Source organism: Oncorhynchus masou, chromosome 24, assembly GCF_036934945.1.
Source record: "Oncorhynchus masou masou isolate Uvic2021 chromosome 24, UVic_Omas_1.1, whole genome shotgun sequence".
Taxonomy (NCBI): Eukaryota; Metazoa; Chordata; class Actinopteri; order Salmoniformes; family Salmonidae; genus Oncorhynchus; species Oncorhynchus masou.
In genome coordinates this window covers 95510414-95535382 of record NC_088235.1, presented here as the reverse complement: position 1 = coordinate 95535382, position 24969 = coordinate 95510414, and the positions used below count along the sequence as shown (strand labels likewise).

At 45.0% G+C, this 24969-nt stretch overlaps 1 pseudogene; it reads right to left on the bottom strand.

Annotated features, from left to right (window-relative positions):
- The window catches only part of LOC135511487 (KICSTOR complex protein SZT2-like), a 141157-nt pseudogene that overhangs the window by 105169 nt on the left and 11019 nt on the right, over nt 1–24969 (bottom strand).

The following is a 24969-nucleotide window of genomic DNA, read 5'->3' as shown; positions in this document are numbered from 1 at the left end:
GACAGAGAGAGCGCGAGACAGAGAGAGCGAGCGAGACAGAGAGAGCGAGCGAGACAGAGAGAGCGAGACAGAGAGAGTGAGCAAGACAGAGAGAGAGAAAGTGAGACAGAGCGAGACAGAGAGAGCAAGACAGAGAGAGCAAGAGCGAGACAGAGAGAGAGAGAGCGAGACAGAGAGAGCAAGACAGAGAGAGCAAGAGCGAGACAGAGAGAGCGAGACGAGACAGAGAGAGCAAGACAGAGAGAGCGAGCGAGAGCGAGCGAGACAGAGAGAGCGAGCGAGACAGAGAGAGCAAGCGAGACAGAGAGAGCAAGCGAGACAGAGAGAGCAAGCGAGACAGAGAGAGGGAGCGAGACAGAGAGAGGGAGCGAGACAGAGAGAGCGAGACAGAGAGAGCGAGCGAGACAGAGAGAGCGCAAGAGAGAGTGAGCGAGACAGAGAGAGTGAGCGAGACAGAGAGAGAGAAAGCGAGACAGAGCGAGACAGAGAGAGCAAGACAGAGAGAGCAAGAGCAGAGACAGAGACAGAGAGAGCGAGAGAGAGAGCGAGACAGAGAGAGCAAGACAGAGAGAGCAAGAGCGAGACAGAGAGCGAGACAGAGAGAGCAAGACAGAGAGAGCAAGAGCGAGACAGAGAGAGCAAGACAGAGAGAGCGAGCGAGAGCGAGCGAGACAGAGAGAGCGAGCGAGACAGAGAGAGCAAGCGAGACAGAGAGAGCAAGCGAGACAGAGAGAGCAAGCGAGACAGAGAGAGAGAGCGAGACAGAGAGAGCGAGACAGAGAGAGCGAGACAGAGAGAGCGAGACAGAGAGAGCGAGACAGAGAGAGCGAGACAGAGAGAGCGAGCGAGACAGAGAGAGAGCGAGACAGAGAGTGAGCGAGACAGAGAGAGTGAGCGAGACAGAGAGAGCGAGACAGAGCGAGAGAGAGAGCAAGACAGAGAGAGCAAGAGCGAGACAGAGAGAGCGAGAGAGAGAGCGAGACAGAGAGAGCAAGACAGAGAGAGCAAGAGCGAGACAGAGAGAGAGAGAGCGAGACAGAGAGAGCGAGACAGAGCGAGAGACAGGAGAGCGAGACAGAGAGAGAGAGCGAGAGAGAGAGAGCGAGACAGAGAGAGTGAGAGAGACAGAGAGAGACAGAGACAGACAGAGAGCGCGAGACAGAGAGAGCGAGACAGAGCGAGACAGACAGAGAGAGAGCGAGACAGAGAGAGTGAGCGAGACAGAGAGAGAGAGAGTGAGACAGAGCGAGACAGAGAGAGCAAGACAGAGAGAGCAAGAGCGAGACAGAGAGAGAGAGCGAGACAGAGAGAGCAAGACAGAGAGAGCAAGAGCGAGACAGAGACAGAGAGAGCGAGACAGAGAGAGAGCGAGACGAACAGCGAGACAGAGAGCGAGCGAGACAGAGAGAGCGAGCGAGACAGAGAGAGAGCGAGACAGAGAGAGCAAGCGAGACAGAGAGAGCAGAGCGAGACAGACAGAGGGAGCGAGACAGAGAGAGCGAGACAGAGAGAGCGAGCGAGACAGAGAGAGCGCAAGAGAGAGTGAGCGAGACAGAGAGAGTGAGCGAGACAGAGAGAGAGAAAGCGAGACAGAGCGAGACAGAGAGAGCAAGACAGAGAGAGCAAGAGCGAGACAGAGAGAGAGCGAGAGAGAGAGCGAGACAGAGAGAGCAAGACAGAGAGAGCAAGAGCGAGACAGAGAGAGAGAGAGCGAGAGCAAGAGCGAGACAGAGAGAGAGAGAGCGAGACAGAGAGAGCAAGACAGAGCGAGAGCGAGCGAGACAGAGAGAGCGAGCGAGACAGAGAGAGCAAGCGAGACAGAGAGAGCAAGCGAGACAGAGAGAGGGAGCGAGACAGAGAGAGCGAGACAGAGAGAGCGAGACAGAGAGAGCGAGACAGAGAGAGCGAGACAGAGAGAGCGAGACAGAGAGAGCGAGACAGAGAGAGCGAGCGAGACAGAGAGAGCGCAAGAGAGAGTGAGCGAGACAGAGAGAGTGAGCGAGACAGAGAGAGAGAAAGCGAGACAGAGCGAGACAGAGCGAGACAGAGAGAGCAAGACAGAGAGAGCAAGAGCGAGACAGAGAGAGAGCGAGAGAGAGAGCGAGACAGAGAGAGCAAGACAGAGAGAGCAAGAGCGAGACAGAGAGAGAGAGAGCGAGACAGAGAGAGCGAGACAGAGCGAGAGAGAGAGAGCGCGAGACAGAGATAACGAGCGAGACAGAGAGAGCACAAGCGATAGTGAGCGAGACAGAGAGAGCGAGCGAGACAGAGAGAGCGAGCGAGAGCGAGCGAGACAGAGAGAGCGAGCGAGACAGAGAGAGGGAGCGAGACAGAGAGAGCGAGCGAGACAGAGAGAGCGAGCGAGACAGAGAGAGAGAGCGAGACAGAGAGAGCGAGCGAGACAGAGAGAGCGAGCGAGACAGAGAGAGCGAGCGAGACAGAGAGAGCGAGCGAGACAGAGAGAGCGAGCGAGACAGAGAGAACGAGAGCGAGCGAGCGAGACAGAGAGAACGAGAGCGAGCGAGACAGAGAAAGCGAGCAAGAGCGAGCGAGCAAGAGCGAGCGAGACAGAGAGAGCGAGCGAAAGCGAGCGAGACAGAGAGAGCGAGCGAGACAGAGAGAGCGAGCGAAACAGAGAGAGCGAGCGAGACAGAGAGAGCGAGCGAGACAGAGAGAGAGCGAGACAGCCAATGCTTTCTACATGCTTTCTGGTAAGTTTTGATTACAATACTGGGTGGGGTGAATATATTTTACATGACATACATTATTTTTTTGTTAACTAGTAAATAGTAGCCTACAGCAAAGTAGCCTACAGTGTTTAAATCATTTCTAACTTGTTTACAATTTCTGCTTAGTTTTTGCTACCATGTGGGTTTTAGCTTGCTTGAGCCTGCTAACTGAGTGTTAATTCACCTGTTTCCATACATGTTTCATTTTAAAACATTTATCTTACGAAGAAGTTGCTAAATCTAACTGCTTAACTATTTATCTGTACATGGAATTGTATTTGGGTTTTTTTTACTCATTTTTTTCTAATCTTTACAGGAAAATGCCATGGGAACTATCTGATGTGTGGAGACATTTCTCTGCAGCTAAAGTAGAAGGAAAAGCTGTGTACATTTGCAAATACTGTGACAAATCATATGTGAAGACTGCAACAAAGATGCAGAATCATCTGGTCAAGGGCATTAAGTTCCCTCAGTGCTCACAACAAGCAACCTCTGACGAAAGTCCCTCTACTTCTATTTGAGGTGAAAATGATTAATCAGACACCTTATCGATAGCAACAGCTCATGGTCCTCCTGGAATCAGAGGTGTTTTTGACTCAATGGAGGAACATAGTCAGAGAAATGCTGATGAATGTCTTGCTTGAGCTGTGTATGCAACTGGTTCACCTCTGATGCTCACAGGCAATGTGTATTGGAAGAGATTTATGAATGTTCTTCGTCCAGCATACACCCCTCCAACCAGACAGCCTTTATCTACTCATTTGCTGGATGCAGAGTTCAACAGAGTTCAAGTGAAGGTCAAGCAAATCATAGAGAAAGCAGACTGTATTGCAATCATCTCTGACGGGTGGTCTAATGTTCGTGGGCAAGAAATAATTAACTACATCATCTCAACCACTCAACCAGTATTCTACAAGAGCACAGACACAAGGGACAACAGACACACCGGTCTCTACATTTCAGATGAGCTGAAGGCAGTCATCAATGACCTTGGACCACAGAAGGCATTTGCACTGGTGACAGACAATGCTGCGAACATGAAGGCTGCTTGGTCTAAAGAGGAGGAGTCCTACCTTCACATCACACCCATTGGCTGTGCTGCTCATGCATTGAATCTGCGCCTCAAAGATATCATGGCACTAAAAACAATGGATACACTCTACAAGAGGAAATGGTTAGGTATGTGAAGAGTCATCAAGTTATAGCAGCAATCTACCTCACCAAGCAAAGTGAGAAGAATAAGAGCACCACATTGAAGCTGCCCAGCAACACCCGTTGGGGTGGTGTTGTCATAATGTTTGACAGTCTCCTGGAGGGGAAGGAGTATCTCCAAGAAATAGCCATATCACAGTCTGCTGATATGGACAGCCCCATCAAGAGGATCTTCCTGGACGATGTATTTTGGGAGAGTGTGGTAAGCAGCCTGGAACTCCTGAAACCTATAGCAGTAGCCATTGCACAGATTTAGGGAGACAATGCCATCCTGTCTGATGTTCAGACTCTGCCTGCAGATGTAAGAGAAGAAATCTGCACTGCCCTGCCCACTTCACTGTTTTGCTTGTTGCTCCAAGCAGAGAAAACTGCAGTTCTGAAATACATCAAAAAGCGTGAAGACTTCTGCTTGAAGCCCATACATGCTGCAGGGCCCATATAGGACCCCAAGTATGCTGGCAAGAGCATCCTGTCTGGTGCAGAGATCAACAAGGCCTATGGTGTCATCACTACCGTGTCTCTCCACCTTGTCATGGATGAGGGCAATGTTCTTGGCAGTCTGGCGTAGTACACTTCCAAGCAAGGGCTTTGGGGTGGAGATGCAATACGGCTCGTGCCAACATATCTCATCAGCCACCTGGTGGAAGGGACTTTGTGGATCTGAGGCTCTTTCCCCTGTTGCCTCAATCATCCTACAAATCCCACCAACATCAGCCAACTCAGAGGGCAACTGGTCCTTGTTTGGGAACACACACACCAAAGCACGCAACAGGCTGACCAATACAAGGGTTGAAAGGTTGGTGGCCATCCGGGCAAATTTGAGGCTTTTTGAGCCTGATAACAAGCCATCCTCAACAAGGTTGGAAAGTGACAGTGAAGATGAGGCCTCAGAGTCTGATGACCAAGAGGTGGACATTGAGGAGGTCCAGGGAGAAGACATGGAAGCCTAAGAGGAAGACAACCAAAGCTTTAGTTTCTAGACTAACATTTTATAGATGTATATTAAAAACTTTTTGGGAGATGCAATGTATCATTGGGGATAATTCAATATTCCCTTTCTTTTGTTGTTCAGTGAAATCCTCCCATGTGAAGAGTCAACTCATTTAATTAAAGTTCAATTTGTAAGTAAATTGTTTTTTAAAATTTATATTGAAAGGATTTAATAATTTTCAATTATGTCTAATTATGATAAGGTAAAAGGTCCATGTTTCTGTCTCCATATGATATGGTAGATATATCCAATGCAAAAAAGCATCTACATTTAAATGGTATTAATATTCATTTGCATATATTTCCTTTAATTCCCATATAGTCCCACGGAAAGTTTACACCTCTGAATATTCCCCAAAATGTGCAAGCCTAGTGGTGTCTCTCTCTGATATATTTATGCAAATCAATGCTCAGTGAGGTGTTTGAAAACAAACATTGAATTGAAACACATACACACACTTATAGAAAACTTAAACCCTCTGTAAACAAAGGAAGTTGAGCTGTATGAACAGTTGTCGGGGAGAAGAAAAAAAAAACTGGGGAATATTTTAATAAGTCACTTGTTGTTGAAGCTCAGAAAGACTTTCGGAGAGAAACAGCTGACATCATAGATGAAGCCTGGGCAGAGTTAAATGGAGCAAGATCAACAGTGCCATCTAGAAGGGTGTTAGAGGTACTGCAGCACAGCGTACAGAATGTTCACACTATTTGACACCCACAATGAATCAGCGATTTTATCTGTTACTCTTAAGTTAGCCATGAGGACAGTCGTGTGGGCACATTTATCTCAGAGTGGGAATGCACTGAGAGGTGACACAGAGGTGTACAGAGGTTTCTTAGTCCTAATTTCTGTTTTTAACTGCAGGCTCAGCCCATCTCTCATTATGCTACCTCTGCTCACAATCCATACACTGCAGAATTCTGTCCCAATGCTCCCCGATCCCCATGAGCCCCTCTCTTCACCTTGCTCTCCAAATCCCTGTCTTACCAGCACTTCCCACTCCATGCACCAGCAACAGGATGTGTTCGTCCACCTGTCCCACTGGACGGACACCTTCCAGAGATGACCGGGAGCCCTGCAGATGGATGGAGTAAAACATACACGCACGCACAGAAAGACACACATGCAGACACACACACACGTCAGACCACTGCAGATATTTGACATTACAACCCAGAATCATCTCTAACCCAAGGGCACGTTACCACTGTTCTGGGAACAGCAAATAAATCATGTAGTGGTGACACCACTTCAGAGCCCTAATGGTTTCTCAGTGCCACAGTTGCCTGCACTTCAATAGAGAAATCAACTATGAGCTTGCTACTGTACTATGGGATCCTCAGAGTATACAGCCCTAATGGTTCTTCAGGGCCACAGTTGCTTGTTGAGCAATAGAGAAGCCCTCTGTAAGTGTGCTACTGTACCGTGATCTCCTGAGAGAAGAGGGGCTCCTGGCTCCGGGTGACACATGGGCTGTAGGCTGCCATCCGGGTCACAGTACTTCCCTGTTTGAGATGTCTCACAAAGTCTGGGAAGAACAGAGATCATGGGAATATGTTGGGGGTAAGGGAACTTTAAAATGCATAATCAAGAACTGGCATGCTCAACTCAATTCCTTCAACAAGTCTCTGGGTGTAGGGTTGGATGCAGCAGAGAGAAGTGCCTATGAAGAGGTGGGACTGTTCTACAATGAGGGGAGGCAGTGGCGTAAGAATGAGGGGGGCACCAGGGCTAACCTGAGGTAGAAGACTGATTTGGTGTGCGCTCCTGATAGATAAACATGCTCTTCCTGTTGACCACACACAATCGTTGAGCACTGACCGCAGAGCCTGGATAGCTGGGATATGGAGAGAAGAGAGTCTTTCAACACAAATAAAGATACTGAGCAAACCATCTCAATTATACTGACACTGATTGTATTGAATTCATCATATTAAAATGTTAAGTCTTTTTTTTAAAGGCCAAAGCAGCCATTTTTAATGTTAATATCAAATAATTTCTGGGTAACAATTAAGATTTTTCTCAATTAAAAAAAATGTTAAAAATAAATACAAATATCTTCTTAGCGAAAGCAATTTCTCAAGCAAAAATGTTCCTAAGACTGTCTGGGAGTGGCCTGAGTTAGGGGCCTAATGGGAGGGATGTGTAACCAAAAAATAATCTGTTATTTGAAGAGAGGAGGGCAAACTCTCTTTGTTATTGGTCTATTCATTTATATTGCCTGGTGATGTCACCAGGCTGTTGAAAACCGCCACCCATGCAAACACACTGACATTTCAGGAGGCCTTCAAACAGCTCCTACACTAAAAGGGAATTATCATCATTTTTACAATTTCACAGTATTATTCCAACTTTCATAGTGTGGAAATATAAATAAAACACAGAAAAATCATGTTTTGACTGCACTGCTCCTTTAAGTAAAGGAAGTCATTAATTTTTCTATTCATCGTCATCATTTGCACATAATTGTCGTTTGTACGTTTGTTAATATTGGCATATTTAAAATACAATTCAGGATCAAGATGTTATTGTTAATGGTCATGAAGACATGAATTCCTACTCTGTCAGTGGTCTTTATTTCTCTGCATGCTCAAACACATTTTTGTTCTGTATTTTGCCAGTGGCACTGACTCACCCCTGAACACACCTACGTTGGGTCCCACTTTGAGGCGTGGGTGGATGTGGATGACGGTGCTCCACACCACCTCACAGGCAAGGTGACCTGGGATGAACTGCATGGTGGCAGCAAGGTAGTCCCGCAGCTGATAGTTCTCCTCAACATTGTAATCTGTTGGTGGGTGAAGGGGGTGAAGAAGATGGGAGAGAGAAGGGGTGAGTGAGAGAGAGAGAGAGAGAGAGAGAGACAGAAAAGAGAAAATCATTTACAACCACAACTGCAGAGAGGAGAGAGGGGAGATGCATTTCAGTGTGACGCCAGCCAGGAAAAGAAACAACACAATTTGCTATGGGAGCCTTTTCCCAGCCCCAGTAACATTATGTTATTGCACTGCAGTCACAAACAACACGCCCTCTCTGACGCCTATCCCCTCTCCAGGATCCAATTCATTTACACACACTGGAGCAAAACAAACAGCAATATTAGGAAATTACAGTTGGTAATTCTGTCTTAACGGCTTCCATAAAATATAAAGTTCATCTCATGAGCGTTCCCACTGGTTCCCTCTCCAAGCATACTTCACTGGCCTGTCACTGATGCTCTTTCCCTGTAACCTTGCATACATTATTAGAGAGAGAGAGAGAGAGAGAGTGTGTGTGTGTGTGTGTGTGTGTGTTTCCTTCTACTTGGCCCTGTATTGATTGTGCTCCATCATCACTGTGACAGTTGGGAGCTCACAGGGCCAAGAAAGTGCAATGTATTATTAACTTGTGTACTTTACAATGACAAACACAGTGGCATCAAGGGCGTACATATGATGTACATTAAGTTTATGGTGTTTGCAGAAATGTATTGGAGAGCCCTTCTAAAGCAAGGATGGGCAAACATTTTGGAGCGAGGATAAAAGAATTCAGCAGAGGGCTGCACAGATTCTTTTTCGAAACAAATTGTTAGTTAAAAGCAATTTGCGAGACAGAAAAATACAGTTATTTGAAAATATATGGCAAGTGTCTGTCTGTAGCATGTGTACAAGTGTGTGCAGATGATAGTGATCGTGAGTGTTGACTGACTAACCATCAGAGTTGGCCAGTCTCTGTCTGTACTGGGACTCGTTCTTCCAGATATCCTCTTCACTCTCTGCCACCAGAAGAGAGTTACACACGTGGCTGTCATTGAGGTCCTGGAGTAGCAGACGCTGTGGAGAAACAGAGTAAAGAAGAAGAGAGACCAGACAGAGGAGAGATAAGAGACTGATGGAGAAGACAAAGGAGAGATAAAGACAAAAGAAGAGAGACAGACAGACAGACAGAGGAGAGATGAGAGACCAGACAGAAGAGAGATTAGAGACCAGACAGAGGAGAGATTAGAGACCAGACAGAGGAGAGATTAGAGACCAGACAGAGTAGAGATGAGAGACCAGACAGAGGAGAGATTAGAGACCAGACAGAGGAGAGATGAGAGACCAGACAGAGGAGAGATAAGAGACCAGACAGAGGAGAGATGAGAGACCAGACAGAGGAGAGATGAGAGACCAGACAGAGGAGAGATGAGAGACCAGACAGAGGAGAGATGAGAGACCAGACAGAGGGAGTTTGTTCCTGTTCCAATATCCACACTAGCATACTACTTAGAATGTAATTGCTTTGTTATAAGTGGTATGCTACCATGGATACTTCAACGTAGCCTTAGAGGTTGAACAGCACCAACTAGACAGAGAGAGGGGTGTTTATACTCTTGTAGGCTGGCCAGAATCAGGGTGACTAAATCAATGGAGGCCAGAGGAGAAAATATGAAAAATTGCTATTCAAAAATCTGAAAAATTGCATCGCAGCTTGGTGGATTCTCTGCAAGAATTAAGGCTACATGGCTAGCTGAGTGGCTCACTTTCCCATTAAACTCGTCATCCTTCTTCTCGAATCCACAGGAAATAAAACAATATAGGAGGTAAGATGGATATCGATTTGAGACATGAAATTTTGTATTTTCATATTTTTTTTTATACACTTTTCATATTAAGTTGAAAGATTTCTCACAAAACAAACGTATCGCTGTGAAATGTCAACGGAGCACTGAGCATATACCCAGCTTTTTATTTAATTCAGCTTGTGTCACTGAGCATATACCCAGCTTTTTATTTAATTCAGCTTGTGTCACTGAGCATATACCCAGCTTTTTATTTAATTCAGCTTGTGTCACTGAGCATATACCCAGCTTTTTATTTAATTCAGCTTGTGTCACTGAGCATATACCCAGCTTTTTATTTAATTCAGCTTGTGTCACTGAGCATATACCCAGCTTTTTATTTAATTCATATGAGCCCAGCTTTTTATTTAATTCAGCTTGTGTCACTGAGCATATACCCAGCTTTTTATTTAATTCAGCTTGTGCCACTGAGCATATACCCAGCTTTTTATTTAATTCAGCTTGTGTCACTGAGCATATACCAGCTTTTTATTTAATTCAGCTTGTGTCATATACCCAGCTTTTTATTTAATTCAGCTTGTGTCACTGAGCATATACCCAGCTTTTTATTTATCAGCTTGTGTCACAGCATATTTTTATTTAATTCAGCTTGTGTCACTGAGCATATACCCAGCTTTTTATTTAATTCAGCTTGTGTCACTGAGCATATACCCAGCTTTTTATTTAATTCAGCTTGTGTCACTGAGCATATACCCAGCATTTTTATTTAATTCAGCTTGTGTCACTGAGCATATACCCAGCTTTTTATTTAATTCAGCTTGTGTCACTGAGCATATACCCAGCTTTTTATTTAATTCAGCTTGTGTCACTGAGCATATACCCAGCTTTTTATTTAATTCAGCTTGTGTCACTGAGCATATACCCAGCTTTTTAGTTTTAATTCAGCTTGTGTCACTGAGCATATACCCAGCTCAGCATATTTTATTTAATTCAGCTTGTGTCACTGAGCATATACCCAGCTTTTTATTTAATTCAGCTTGTGTCACTGAGCATATACCCAGCTTTTTATTTAATTCAGCTTGTGTCACTGAGCATATACCCAGCTTTTTATTTAATTCAGCTTGTGTCACTGAGCATATACCCAGCTTTTTATTTAATTCAGCTTGTGTCACGCTAATTGAGCTTTTTGCGACCCACAGAAAAACTTTGAAGAAGACGACCACAAGACGTAAAATCCTCAAAAGGTTTTACGAGAAAGCTGCACCTCTATGTCAACGAGTTCCGGGCTTATTATCGGATGCATTAGGTTATGAAATCCGATAATGATATGTTAGAGAAAGACCCCACTGAACAATTCAGAACATGAAGAATCATATTTGTCTTGGTAAAATGTATTTGATAACATAAGGAAGTAAAATCTCATCACCAAACGCATTTTCAACCAATCACCAGAATGGGTGAACACTATATACAGTTGAAGTCTGAAGTTTACATACACTTTAGCCAAATACATTTAAACTCAGTTTCACAATTCCTGACCCATAAATCGTAGTAAAATTCCCTGTCTTAGGTCAGTTAGGATCACCACTTTATTTTAAGAATGTGAAATGTCAGAATAATAGCAGAGAGAATGATTTCTTTCAGCTTTTATTTCTTTCATTACATTCCCAGTGGGTCAGAAGTTTGTATACACTCAATTAGTACTTGGTAGCATTGCCTTTTGTTAAAACTTGGGTCAAATGTTTTGGGTAGACTTCCACAAGCGTTCCACAATAAGTTGGGTGAATTTTGGCCCACTCCTCCTGACAGAGCTGGTGTAACTGAGTCAGGTGTGTAGGCCTCCTTGCTCGCACACGCTTTTTCAGTTCTGCCCACAAATGTTCTATAAGATTGAGGTCAGGGCTTTGTGATGGCCACTCCAATATCTTGACTTTGTTGTCCTTAAGCCATTTTGCCACAACTTTGGAAGTATGCTTGGGGTCATTGTCCATTTGGAAGACCCATTTGCGACCAAGCTTTAACTGATGTCTTGAGATGTTGCTTCAATATATCCACATAATTGTCCTGCCTCATGATGACATCTATTTTGCGAAGGGCACCAGTCCCTCCTGCAGCAAAGCATCCCCACAACATGATGCTGCCACCCCCGTGCTTCACGGTTGGGATGGTGTTTTTTGGCTTGCAAGCCTCCCCCTTTTCCTCTAATCATAACAATGGTCATTATGGCCAAACAGTTCTATTTTTCAGCTTCTTCCTTGCTGAGCGGCCTTTCAGGTTATGTCGATATCGGACTCGTTTTACTGTGGATATAGATGCTTTTGTACCTGTTTCCTCCAGCATCTTTACAAGGTCCTTTGCTGTTGTTCTGGGATTGATTTGCACTTTTTGCACCAAAGCACGTTCATCTCTAGGAGACAGAACGTGTCTCCTTCCTGAGCGGAATGACGGCTGCGTGGTCCCATGGTGTTTATACTTGCGTACTATTGTTTGTACAGATGAACATGGTACCTTCAGGCATTTGGAAATTGCTCCCAAGGATCAACCCGACTTGTGGAGGTCTACAATTGTTTTTCTGAGGTCTTGGCTGATTTCTTTTGATTTTCCCATTATGTCAAGCAAAGAGGCACTGAGTTTGAAGGAAGGCCTTGAAATACATCCACAGGTACACCTCCAATTGACTCAAATGATGTCAATTAGCCTATCAGAAGCTTCTAAAGCCATGACATCATTTTCTGGAATTTTCCAAGCTGTTTAAAAGGCACAGTCAATTTAGTAAACTTCTGACCCACTGGAATTGTGATACAGTGAATTATAAGTGAAATAATCTGTCTGTAAACAATTGTTGGAAAAAGTACTTGTGCCGTGCACAAAGTAGATGTCCTAGCCGACTTGCCAAAACTATAGTTTGTTAACAATACATTTGTGGAGTGGTTGAAAAACGAGTTTCAATGACTCCAACCTAAGTTTATGTAAACTTCCAACTTCAACTGTATAAGCGTTGAAGTGTCAGGAATGTCTTAATGGGAGAGAGTGTAATATACCTATTTCAAACAATTGAAAATGTCTATTAAAGGCCAAACAAACAGAGGATCACAATCACACAAAGGAGTATAACCTACCTGATTGACTATACGGACAATCTCCCCAATCTTCCTCACCACCATCTGATGCAACTGTAAGTACTCTGGCATCTCCTCCTCCTCCCCTACTCTGTCCTCCTCCCCTACTCCGTCCTCCTCCCCTACTCCGTCCTACTTCCCCTACTCCGTCCTCCTTCCCCTACTCCGTCCTCCTCCCCTACTCCGTCCTCCTCCCCTACTCCGCCCTCCTCCCCTACTCCGCCCTCCTCCCCTACTCCGTCCTCCTCCCCTACTCCGTCCTCCTCCCCTACTCCGTCCTCCTCCCCTACTCCGTCCTCCTTCCCTTCGTTGAAGCTCCTGCAAACAATATTCCATGACGAATTTATATCTTACAGAGTCTCTTTAAATTGTTTATCTCGATGAGAATAACCTGTATAGATAAATAATGGAATCATTATGTAATGTAAGAAGGCACACTGAACATTCTAAATGGCTGAAGGTGAGCAGCAGATATGAGCTGCATCCTCCCGAAGCCCCTGCCCTCTCTCACCTGGAGTGGGAGTCCACCTCTGCTTTGTCCTGGTGGATCTTAACGATGAGCCAGAAGTCAGGCACCAGGGGTACTGCGACTCCTGTTCTTCCATGGTGGGGCTCTCACACTCAGAGTCACTGCTGCCACCATCATAACCTAAAAATATACGGCTAAAAGTGTTTTATTAGCTTTCATTAGCAGCATCATCATCATCATCATCATGATCGTCACCACCGTCGTTATCATCATTGTGATAAACATCATGATCATCATTATCCTCGTTATGAGCAACACTATCATACTAACTATATGATCACTATAATGTCCATCTCTTACCCAGTATGTCAGAGTGCAGGCTGCCTTGACTGGAGACCCCACTCTGTACTCTGCTGGGCCTCAGCTTGCCACTACCTGAGGAGGAGACAAGTTTTACAGTTTTACACCACATTCACCTGAGGTAGCAGAGATTGATCTACAAAAGCCCACTATCTTAAGACTGTCAGAGACATGACTAAGACCCGCTGGGATTTCTCCTTCTCCCTCCGCCTCTACACTGGCAGGCCCTAGGAGTCTCCCCACCTCAACGTTGGAACATGTACTCTAGAGAGAAGAGTGTGTTTGTGTGGGGGGGTCATCTCATGTAATATTCTGTCTGTTAGCTCTGAGCGGAGTGCTGCTGCCTGTTGATTTGGGAATGGAGAGGGAGAGGGAGAAAACAGCCTTAAGGGTGGAAACGCTGCCAGCTCAGTCAACAGACTTAAGAGACTTGTGCTGCTAGTACTGCCGAAGATTCACTCACTCACACTCTCCTCATCGGTGTGTCACTATCTGTGACACAGCCAGCCTCGCAAGAGACAATCCACACAGACACACGCATACAGTGCCTTTGGAAAGTATTCAGACCCCATGACTTTTTCCACATTTTGTTACATTACAGCCTTATTCTTAAATTGATTAAATAGTTTATTTCTTCTCGTCAATCTACACACAATACCCCATAATTACAAAGCAAAAAAAATAAAAAATTCAAAATGGTTGCTCATTTATTTAAAAAATAAATGGAAATATCACATTTACTTAAGTGTTCAGACCCTTTACTCAGTACTTTGTTGAAGCACCTTTGGCAGCGATTACAGCCTCAAGTCTTCTTGGGTATGATGCTACAAGCTGGCAACACCTGTATTTGGAGAGTTTATCCCATTCTTCTCTGCAGATCAAAATCAAATCAAATCAAATGTATTTATATAGCCCTTCGTACATCAGCTGATATCTCAAAGTGCTGTACAGAAACCCAGCCTGAAACCCCAAACAGCAAGCAATGCAGGTGTAGAAGCACGGTGGCTAGGAAAAACTCCCTAGAAAGGCCAAAACCTAGGAAGAAACCTGGAGAGGAACCAGGCTATGAGGGGTGGCCAGTCTTCTTCTGGCTGTGCCGGGTGGAGATTATAACAGAACATGGCCAAGATGTTCAAATGTTATAAATGAACAGCATAATAATCACAGGCAGAACAGTTGAAACTGGAGCAGCAGCACGGCCAGGTGGACTGGGGACAGCAAGGAGGTATCATGTCAGGTAGTCCTGAGTCATGGTCCTAGGGCTCAGGTCCTCCGAGAGAGAGAAAGAAAGAGAGAAAGAGAGAATTAGAGAGAGCATACTTAAATTCACACATAACACCGGATAGGACAGGAGAAGTACTCCAGATATAACAAACTGACCCAAGCCACCCGACACAAACTACTGCGGCATAAAAACTGGAGGCTGAGACAGATCCTCTCAAGCTCTGGTCAGGGAAGACGGGGAGCGTTGCTGCACAGCTATTTTCAGGTCTCCCCAGAGATGTTCGATCTGGTTCAAGTCCAGGCTCTGGCTGGGCCACTCAAAGACATTCAAAGACTTGTCCCGAAGCAACTCCTGTGTTGTCTTGGTTGTGTGCTGAGGGTCGTTATCCTGTTGGAAGGTGAACCTTCGCCCCAGACTGAGGTACTGAGTGCTCTGGAGCAGGTTTCATCAAGGATCTCTTTGTACTTTGCTCTATTCATATTTTCTCCCAGAACAACATCCCCACAGCATGATGCTGCCACCACCGTGCTTCACCGTAGGGATGGTGCCAGGTTTCCTCCAGACATGACACTTGGCATTCAAGCCAAAGAGTTCAACTTGGTTTCATCAGACCAGAGAATCTGGTTTCTCACGGTCTGAGAGTTTGTAGGTCCCTTTTGGCAAACTCCAAGGGGGGTTTTCATGTGCCATTGGGTTCTTGGTCACCTCTGACCAAGGCACTACTTCCCCGATTGCTCAGTTTGGCCAGGTGGCCAGCTCTAAAAGAGTCTTGGTGGTTCCAAACTTCTTCCAATTAAGAATGATGGAAGCCACTGTGTTCTTGGGGACCTTCAATGCTGCAGACATTTTTAGGTACCTATCCCCAGATCTGTGCCTCAACACAATCCTCTCTAAGAGGTCTACGGACAACTCCTTCAACCTCATGGCTTGGTTTTTGATCTGACATGTGCTGTCAACTGTGGGACCTTATATAGACAGGTGTGAGCCTTCATGTCCAATCAATTGAATTTACCCCAGGTAGACTCCAATCAAGTTGTAGAAACATCAAGGATGATCAATGGAAACAGGATGCACCTGAGCTTAGTTTTCAGAATCATAGAAAAGGGTCTGAATACTTATGTAAATACGGTATTAATGTTTTCGCTTTGTCATTATGGGGTATTCTGTGTAGATTGATGAGGGGATTTTTAAAGCCATTTTAAAATAAGGCTGTAACGTAACACAATGTGGAAAAGGGGAAGGGGTCTAATACTTTCCCAAATGCACTGTATAGACACACACAGACAAATGTACTGTATAGACACACACAGACAAATGCACTGTATAGACAAACACAGACAAAGAGCTGAACTAGTAATCTCTCCTCTGCTGGGAGATATGGCAGGTCACAGCATGGTTCCATTAAAAAAATAGTATGGGCAAACATACAGGACTGTAGGAAGTTACCATGTGAATGGGTTCTGTCATTTCACAGCGTTGCAAAAACAGCGAGCCTCCTTGTTGCGCTTTGTTTTTAAAAAAAAATGAAAAACTGAATATCACTCAAGAAGTGTAGCTGTAACTTCTCATCACTTAAGGTCCTAGGTGTTGTCTGGGTCTGGGCTCTGGGGGACAGGGACACTCACTGTGGATGGTGGACTGCACCGACTCGGCCAGGCTGACTGCGGATGGGGTCTTGGTGTTTTCTGAGGAGCAGTCGGTGCTGGGCTTGAGGTGAGGGGTGCTGGGTTGGCCTTGATGGCCGTGAAGGAGGAGCCTACAGAGCTCAGCTGAGGTCCTATCACCTCTCCTCCTCTGCCCACAGAGCTCAGTCGGGGTTGACCGGTGGAGACACCAGCAGAACTCTCCCGAGGTCCATCCCCGACGGGTGTGGAGGTTGCACCGGCAGAGCTCAAAAGAGGTCTGGGGAATTCCTTTGAGTCACATCCCGGGTAGATTTGGCTGGAGGGTTGCAGGGGTCCTGGGCTAGGTCACTACCAGAATCACTAACATCCCCAACAGCAGGCTTCTTCTCTTCTCCCTGCAACTGGAAGGAAATAATGTAACATATAGAATAATTAATTCAGTTCAAATTCATACACATTCATCCAAACATTCATTAATTCATACAAATTGCATTTATTCAGAAAAAAACATGAAAAAGATAGGAAACCTTAATTCGACTCAAAGGATCATTAAAGAGGATGTATGGAAATAAACTAGTTGGTCAGGTTGAAACCTCCCCAAAAAGGTTTGACAAACCTCACTGTCTAGCTTCACCCTCTCCACCTCTGTTTCGTAGTCAGGTCTTCTTCCTGGTGCACCATGATTGGACGGAGCCCTGGCACTGTCGTCCACATCAACACCGTGATTTTTGGGTTGGGTGGCCTGTCCCGCCCCCTCAGTGTTAACAGTGCTCTCAGACAGCCTCTTAGAAGTCTGGATCCTCTGTGGGTGGAGTCTACTCTGAGAAATGTAGTGGAAGTTGTCCTGCTCTCCTTTCAGCAAGTAACCTGAGAATGACATCCTACGGGACTCCTGTTGAGGGTAAGATTGAAGGGTTAGGGTCAGTTCCATCTTAATCCAAGAACAAAACTGAAATTACAATACCAATTTTCCTAATTTAAAAGCAATTGACAGAGTAGAACTTGGGTGTGCAACAAACATGCAAGGTTCCTAACGATGGGAAAAACATATTGACCCCCCCAGAAAAAAGGACAGAAACTCATCTCTCATATGAAAGAAGAACAGTTGTCACCCCCTGGTCATCATCCCAGCCCACCTCTTTGAACTTCTCCAGGGACTGCTCAGGGCTGAAGACAAACTGCAGAGGAACGACCTCACAGTGGCAGCGTGGTCGCCCTCCTGAAACGTGACCCGCCACCTTCTGTAGCGTGGACAAGCTGATGACCCGGGAGTGACACAGAGCTGACACAATCTCATCCTCCAGGAGCCAACGGATCCACAGCGAGAGGCAACAGGAAGATCTGAGTGAATGGGCCTGAAATATGTAGCTCAGTGACAGAGGAATTCCGGCTATTTAGTGGTTCGACTAGCTCAAATCATATCAAGATCGAGTTCCAAGATCGAGATTACAGAGACTGAACTTACCTCCCCCATGGCGGCTAACATGGCTAGTTTGTGGGGAATTTGGAGTTTGGACAAAGAGTCTCCTCCAACCCTGTTGAAATAAAGAACTACTGCAAAGTCACAGAAATTATGCAGGCTGACAAATGTCATCATCAGCCAAACCCTCAACATGCTTTTATCTACCCTTTAGATCAGTGGTCACCAACCAGTCGATGGCGATTCCTAGTGGAACACCTAACAATTCTGTAGAAAAGCCAATGATAAAGGCTGTGATAAAGGCTTGCACTCCTTTGTTTAATTCGTTGCGCTGTCGTCGGTAGGTGCACTTGATTCAGAAGACATGCGCAGCGTTAAGTGTTCCCATTTTTAAGAATTGAAGTCACAGCAAAGTTTGATACTAACTTACATAAGATTTAATAATAACATGACCACAGAGAGACTGTCAAAGAATACAGCTAAGAGCTACATTACATTTTTATTCAACACTGTCAACACTTTATTATAAGCAGCTTGTCGTGTCCGTTTTAATATCGACAACAACAACAAAAAAATTCTCTGATCATAGGAACAACATGAATTTGAATATGAGGCAGATGCAGAGCCACTCGAGTTTTGCCATCGGGTGAAAGATGGTGTCCCCTTTCTCTGGTCAGTCGCACTTCAGTGTGTTTAAGAAAACTGGGAAGTCTGAAAAAAACGAGATCCGACTGGGAAAAATCGTTTTGAACGATCATCCAACTCACACCTCTGACTTTCACACCTGAAGATCACTGACGTCATGATTTGAGTTCCCAGTTGTTTTGAAAGCACCATGACCATCAGATGCAGGTACCAGCAGTCCAGTAAAATCCAGATCAATCACCCATTAACACCTACTCTGTTACGAATCCCTTTTGGCCAGGCAGTCTAGGGGGGATGGTAATGAGACCCGTAACATAACTCATGCAAATTATTATTGTGACAAAGTAAAAGTGTGAACGAAATAACCACGACAACAGAAATCTACCGTCAAACTCCAGGTTTATTTATAAACACACGGTAATGGGGGGAGCAGGAAAAAGGGGCTGAGCTGGACCCAAGGAAAGAAACAATAAGTATTCAAAAACACCCCTAAGCTAGACTAGCCTACTTTAACAACAGCTAACTAACTAACCAAAAATACAGTGGGTGGTCCGCCCAGTTCTAACTAGTGTATTTAACAAAGTTCACCTACGGGTAGTGTATGCCCATGGGCGACTTGTCTTGGTTTCCCCCTTTTCCCACCAGCAACAAACAGACACCATAACCAAAAACAATACTCACAGGTGATGACAAAGTGCTATGAGGTGTTTAAACAAAAGAGAGGTTAAGACACAAAGCGAGAGTGAAACACAGAGACCTACAGACATGGCATTTACAGAGAGATTGAGCTCTAGAACAAACAAATGATGGGGTTTTTAAACCATGGAGAAGGAACTGTGATAGGTTAGGAAATAGGAGGAGGTGTGTCTTCTGATTGATGATTGATTGTTGACTGATTGGGGAGTGATGATTTTCACCTGTGAGGGGAGAAGGAGAGAAAAGAAACACACACACAGGATACACACACACAGGATAACTGTATCCGTAACATACTCCTTTAGCTTGGTCCCAGATCTGTTCGTGCTGTAAAGCCAACTGACAACGGCTATACAGCACAAACTGTGCTTCTCATCCTTCCCAATGACTCACCCGTCGACCTCTACTACTCTGTCCAGGTTGCCCATCACATCCTCATCAGAGCGGTAGGAAGAGGGCTGACCTGGAGAATGGTTCAGAGACACACTCTGACGTGTACCTAGAGAGAGTGCAGGCTGTTAGTTAACATGATCACCTTCTTGTGAAAGAAATGCAGTTTGATGAACGTATACAGCACAGGGCTATGCTCATCCACATTGCACCTTATCAATGCAATGACAATGTGTCCGGTAAGAGTGCCTGTGTGTGTTTGGATGAGTGATAACCTACAAGTTTAAGCTCCAAATTATTTTAAATTTGATTCACAAACCTGGGGAACCAAAGAGCACCTTACCCCTAAATGTAAATGTTTCTCACAAAATAAATATGACATGCATATGCATAAGCATGGTAGCAATTGAGAGGGAACTGTTGGGGGTTGATGTGAAAATTATTAGACCAAAATTGAGGACACAGTTCACCTGACAAGACTTTTTACACTGTTGATTATGTGCATTTTACATTTACTGGACTTGTTGCTGCATTTGTTGATAACGAAATCTGAAAATATGTGGGGTAGGTGCAACATAAGATAAAAAAGTGACAAGGGTTTGAGTGAGAGGACTAACTGGTGGCTCCACACACCTCTCCAAAGTGTACACAGTTCCTAAGTCATTTCAATACACTTTTATGACTCAAAGAACAGTCAAACTATAAGTTGTTTTTTTCAGCTCTCCTTGCTGTGCCGTTGAGGAACTAAAGCAAGCACACTTGTAGTTGTTTTCTTTGGAAGACAGCCCTGCATCCCCATCCAATCACACAGCTACTGTTGTTGTTTACGCAATCCAAAACCATTCATGCTCTGTTACTGTGCAGCCACTGTGTTCCAATTTATGCGCTTATCATTGACCAAATCTATCATTTTCAACCACATTTATTTTAAGTAGGATCTAACCTGTTGTGTCTCAAGTCTGATTGCATGTCCTCCATCTCCAGGGGTAAGGTGAGAACAAAGATGTCCAGTGTGACAGACAGATTATTCAGATTCACAGCCTGTGGGGCATTCTCCAGACACATGATCACCTCACCTGCAATAACACGGTACACGTCTCAACATAAACAGTAGGGCATATAATATCATTAAAAAAAATGGCACACCAGACCTGAGTTCAAATAGTATTTGTTGTCTTTCAAATACGTTGAGTGTAGGAGTGAGCCTGCCTGTAGTGCCAGAAAGGGTTAGCACTTTAAGAACTAGTCCACTGGTTCCAATGTGCCAGACAAATTTAACAGAGCAGGTGAGGTGGATGAACAGTGGGGGCATCTCAGGCTGAGGCCCCTCTGGCTCCAACAGGATGTCTCCCTCTAGGATTCTGAAGGAGACATCGTCCTGGTTGACTGTGTTGGAGTCAGACAGGGACTCATATCCTCATCCTGCTTCCCCCTCTCTGGCTGCCCCTAAAGATCTCCGGCCTTCAGCCTTTTCCTGGTACTCCACCTCCAGGTCTGTGTCGCTCTCGGTCACAATGCAACAGCCCGACATGTTCTCTGAGGTACACAGGTGGATTTACGCTTTTACATCAAAATAAATGTAGAAAACATGTCATTTAGCAGCTGCTCTTATCCAGAGCAATTTAAAGGCGCAATTAGTGCCTTGCTCAAGGGCACATTTTTCGGCTAGTCAGCTCTGAGAGTCAAACCAACGACCTTTCGGTTACTGGCCCAACCGCTAGGCTACCTGCTGCCCACATAACGGTGAGATAGTACACAGGATTTATGACGTATCCTTAACTACATGTTCTCTCTGGTCCAGAGGATGAGTATAGAGTATTTGATGTATTGTCAAATAGATCATATAAAATACAAGGATCCTCACCGTCCTCTGTAGCAGGCTCAGCCTCTGACACAACCTCTTCACTAGGTTGTCTCTTCTCTTCCCCATCAGAGTCCTCATGAGGAGACCAAAAACTAAAGGAGGAAGAGCACTGTGTTATTCCCAGTCGCAGTTATTTAGTGTTGCTCCAAAGTGTCGGCACCAAGTGTTTTCTTCACTGTCCTGGAGAGTGGATACACAACTACTGCAAAGACTGAGAGCAACTGATAGGAAATAACATGCTAGTGTTGCACGGTATACCAGTACCACGGTAATGTCACCGTATAAAAACGTCATGATACCAACATTTTAGAATACGACACTACCACATTCTTCAGCCCTATAGTTCAAAATAACCAGCTGGTGCCTGTTTATACAGTCAGTTTTGTTTATAAATTCACTTACATATTTTAAGCAACAGCAACTAGTCTCTTGGATACCCCAGTCCAATAATATCCACTTTCATGCACATCTAACGTGTGGCAGCTTTAATCATCCTGCCGTATCCCCTACCAGCCCTCACCCACCTGCATCTCTCAGCATCCCCTACCAGCTCTCACCCACCTGCATCTTTCAGCATCCTCTACCACCCATCATCCACCTGCATCTTTCAGCATCCCCTACCAGCTCTCACCCACCTGCTTCTCTCAGCATCCCCTACCAGCTCTCACCCACCTGCATCTCTCAGCATCCCCTACCAGCCATCACCCACCTGCATCTTTCAGCCCTCACCCACCTGCATCTCTCAGCATCCCCTACCAGCTCTCACCCACCTGCAGCTCTCAGCATCCCCTACCAGCCCTCACCCACCTGCATCTCTCAGCATCCCCTACCAGCCCTCACCCACCTGCATCTCTCAGCATCCCCTACCAGCCCTCACCCACCTGCAGCTCTCAGCATCCCCTACCAGCTCTCACCCACCTGCATCTCTCAGCATCCCCTACCAGCTCTCACCCACCTGCAGCTCTCAGCATCCCCTACCAGCCTTCACCCACCTGCAGCTCTCAGCATCCCTACCAGCCCTCGTCCACCTGCATCTTTCAGCCCTCACCCACCTGCATCTCTCAGCATCCCCTACCAGCTCTCACCCACCTGCATCTTTCAGCATCCCCTACCAGCTCTCACCCACCTGCATCTTTCAGCATCCGCTACCAGCCCTCACCCACCTGCTTCTCTCAGCATCCCCTACCAGCTCTCACCCACCTGCATATTTCAGCATCCGCTACCAGCCCACCCACCTGCTTCTCTCAGCATCCCCTACCAGCCCTCACACACCTGCATCTTTCAGCATCCCCTACCAGCTCCCCTACCTGCTCTTTTCATAGCACAATGCTAGTAGGGTCTGTAAATGTCAAGACAAAACGAAGCTAACTGCAAGAACCTGGGAACCTACAATAAGTAAGATATTGTCAGTTCACACAGCAGACATGTTGACTTTTGGCAGTTCTACCCATTATACATGACTGTAGACAGAGAGACGGCCTCCTAAAAGAAGTTAGGAGCTCCAGCAAATATAAGGGTCATGCTTTGTGGAGTCAAGCCTTCAAGTATGTTATTGAATATCAAGTCAAAATGTCTAGAGGCGACAGTCTTCTCTGGAGGTAGATAGCAACAGCCCCATAGCAACACAAGCCTGGAGTGAGATAGTGATTTACTCAACCCCAGGAGCCTCTCCCTGGTCTGAAAACAGAGGAGATGGGTGCATGTGATTAGGCCTAAGCTCCTCCCACAGGCACCGATCCAGACACCACAGCTCAGTTAATCTTTCCATGACTCCTTCCATCCTTTCCCCTCACCTCCATCTCAACCGTATCGGTCCCATCCCCCATCCCCTCAAAGCAAAGATGCAAGAAATTGAGGACAGATGAATTGAGATGGATCTCACCAGAGGAGGAGACAGGCAGGATGATGGAAGCAGCAGTAAGCTGGCAGTGTTGTTCTACCTGAACTTCATCTGCTGATACATCTCCTAGGGATCAGCGTCTTGAGGTCTATTTATCACCATAGTAAAGGAAAACAACATTAGCATGTGGCTCAGGTAACCACAATGACCATGCTGGCAACCAATGTTGAGTGAAGGGTAAACTTATGAAGGGTATGATCAGGTATGACATGGTACGACTTTTGATAGAGAGTTTCAAGAGTCAGTCACATATAATTGATGTCATTCCCCTCCCCGGACCTGGGTTGAAATTCTATTTGTTCCTCATAATACTTGGAGATTTTGATTGAGCCTTCCCAGTGTCCCAGATTGCTATATTTCCACTGCTGAGAATGCATTGTGCCAACTGTAAAGTTTGGTGGAGAGGATTAATAGATTATTATGTGCTTCCAACTTTGTGGAAACAGTTTGGGGAAGGCCCTTTCCTGTTTCAGCTTGACAATGACCCTGTGCACAAAGTAAGGTCAAATGGTTTGTTGATTGGTGTGGAAGAACTTGACTGGCCTGCACTGAGCCCTGACCTCAACCCCATCGAACACCTTTGGGATTAATTTTTTTGTTTACTACATTATTCCATAGTTGTTATTTCATAGTTTTGATGTATTCACTATTATTCTACAATGTATAAAATAGCAAAAAATTACGATAAATCCTTGAATGAGTAGGTGTCCAAACTTTTGACTGGTACTGTTTCACATATTATTTTACTACACTGATTCCACAATTTGAATGTCAGTTTGTCATACATCTCTTTATTTTATTAGGAACATTTTTCATACACAAAGAAACATTTATGAAGAAAAAGGCCTGTTGAATAAAAAAAAACGTATTTGGAAAACTATTTAAATCATTAAAATGTATGCTAAACAAAATTTCAATGTATTCGTTACAAACATGTCTTTTTCATATATAATGTGGGTTTTTTTTCTCTTCATTATTTCTTTGAATACTCCCGCTGGCTGTTCTGTTTTTTGTATTTTGCATGTTACTGTTTGAAATAATAATATAAATTAGAATACAAAAATATATAACTTCTGTCATACTGGTCGCAGAGACATAAAAATGGTAGATTCCTAGAGACACATTAGGACCCAAAAGCATAATCAGTGCTCTAACTCCCCCTTGCGCTGGACTGGAGCAATGAAGTGGAGACGCAGGGTACCGTACTAAACCACAAATGACCTCTAAGTCCCGCAGCGTAAGCTTGCAACTTTTAAAGGAGGAACAACTGTACAATAGTTGGTGCGTAGACCTGAAACAGTCAGTAGCGGAACAAGAGAAGGTCCACAGTTCTCTCTCTCTACTATTGACTGGGAGAGGACTGTAAAGGCTGCTCCCAAGGATGTTATTGATAAATTGACAACAACAAAAAAGGTACAATAACTGTAAGGCATCTCTCACATGTCGTGCTCCAGGATGATGGTGATGCGGTGCATGTGAAGCCATCTCTGCCAGAAGTTTGCATCCATGGACAGGATGGGCTTCCAGTATGAGGCAAACTGGGACTGGGAGGAGTCTTTAGAGCAACTGTGCTGTAGGGAGAGAACCTGGAGAACAAAACAGGGCTCTGGTCAAAAGTAGTGCACTATGTAGGGAATAGGGTGGCATTTGGGATACAGTCGGTGACTATGTGTCCTGAGGTAAATAGAGACGGTGTGGCTTGTGACAACCCAGTACAGAAAATCACGATCACAATATTTGCCAGTAAAACATTCAAAATAGCCTCTATTTGCTGAATCAATGTT